Source organism: Cynoglossus semilaevis, chromosome 9 (assembly GCF_000523025.1).
Source record: "Cynoglossus semilaevis isolate Cse_v1.0 chromosome 9, Cse_v1.0, whole genome shotgun sequence".
NCBI classification, from domain to species: domain Eukaryota; kingdom Metazoa; phylum Chordata; class Actinopteri; order Pleuronectiformes; family Cynoglossidae; genus Cynoglossus; species Cynoglossus semilaevis.
In genome coordinates this window covers 14,495,801-14,497,112 of record NC_024315.1, presented here as the reverse complement: position 1 = coordinate 14,497,112, position 1,312 = coordinate 14,495,801, and positions in this window count along the sequence as shown.

Sequence of the window (1,312 nt, the reverse complement as noted above, 5' to 3'; positions counted from 1 at the left end):
AGAAGTCCGAAGCATCTGGGTTCTGTTACGCACCACGCCAAGAAGTCCGAAGCATCTGAGTTGAACGAAATCGTGCTGGCCATTTCTGAGTTGCTCAAGTAAGAAAAACATTTCAAGGTTTAGAAATGAAACTTTTGGACAGCGTTTATAAAGTGTTGTGAAATGTTTACAGACAACTGGGGCTGGAAAGAGCAAATACTACGCTGTGGATTATCCATGAAGCCATCTTTAAACTGGTAAGTCTGTTTTACTGTGGGTGTGATTGAGGGATTTTTTTTCCCCTCACTTCTCTGTGGACAAGTTTTGTCTTTTAAAATGTGCGTCTTGGGTTTAGATCATGGCCAAAGTAATGGAGATGTACCAGCCGAGTGCAGTGGTCCTTCAGTGTGGAGCCGATTCACTATTTAAGGTATGAAAAGAAGTGGATTTAAGCCTTTCAGCGGTATTGACTAAAGAGTGAGTGGCACATCAACTGGACAAATCCAGTACAGACAAGTTTGACTACATTTAGAACAACTAGTAGTGTTATTGCATTTACTCTGTCTTTGCAGAAGTGATAGAGGGGGACATTGGGATGAGGACTTTGAATTATTTGCTAGATGGAGTGCTGTTATTAGTTACATGAATGTGAAATTCTTTAGAGTACTAAGTAGTGGCACAAAGCAAATGAGTGGTTTGCGTAAGTTGATTGTAGTAGTTAATTGAAGTGTTTTGTAACATGCTAGTGCTAAACACTTTGAACATGGTGTAGTCATCTGAGAGCAGTTGTATGAATGTTGTCTTTATTTCATCTTGTGTTTCAGGCCAAAAGAAGAGGTTTAATGAAGTTGTTCCACTCCTGATGATGGGACGTGTGTTGCTGTGAGCACGTGGTTGACAGATGTAACTGTTGTGAGTATGTGATCTGTCAAACTTTACCTGAAGTGGTAAAATTTGACTTGTATTGTTTTGCTAATAAGAGTCAAAAGTTGCTGTTCTGTTCATTGTAGAAGTATTCTAGTTGTTTACTACTTAGCTTTAGCTTAACTTTTACTACTTTTTACATAACTAAGTAAATAACTAAAAGAAAATTACTAAAAAATGTTTAGTTATCCTTATCCTTACTCTTGACTTTGATAATGCACGCCCAAAAAGGCAGGAATTGGTTATACACACTGTTGTATTCAACAATTTCCTTTATTCTGGAAGGTTTACAACAGTCACATACAGTTTTCAATAGCATTAAGACACAATTAACTTTTACCTTAAGAAGAAGTCTGTCTGTGTGTCTGTGCGTGCGTGTGAAGACAGACACATTGGGTGTAGGTGACCC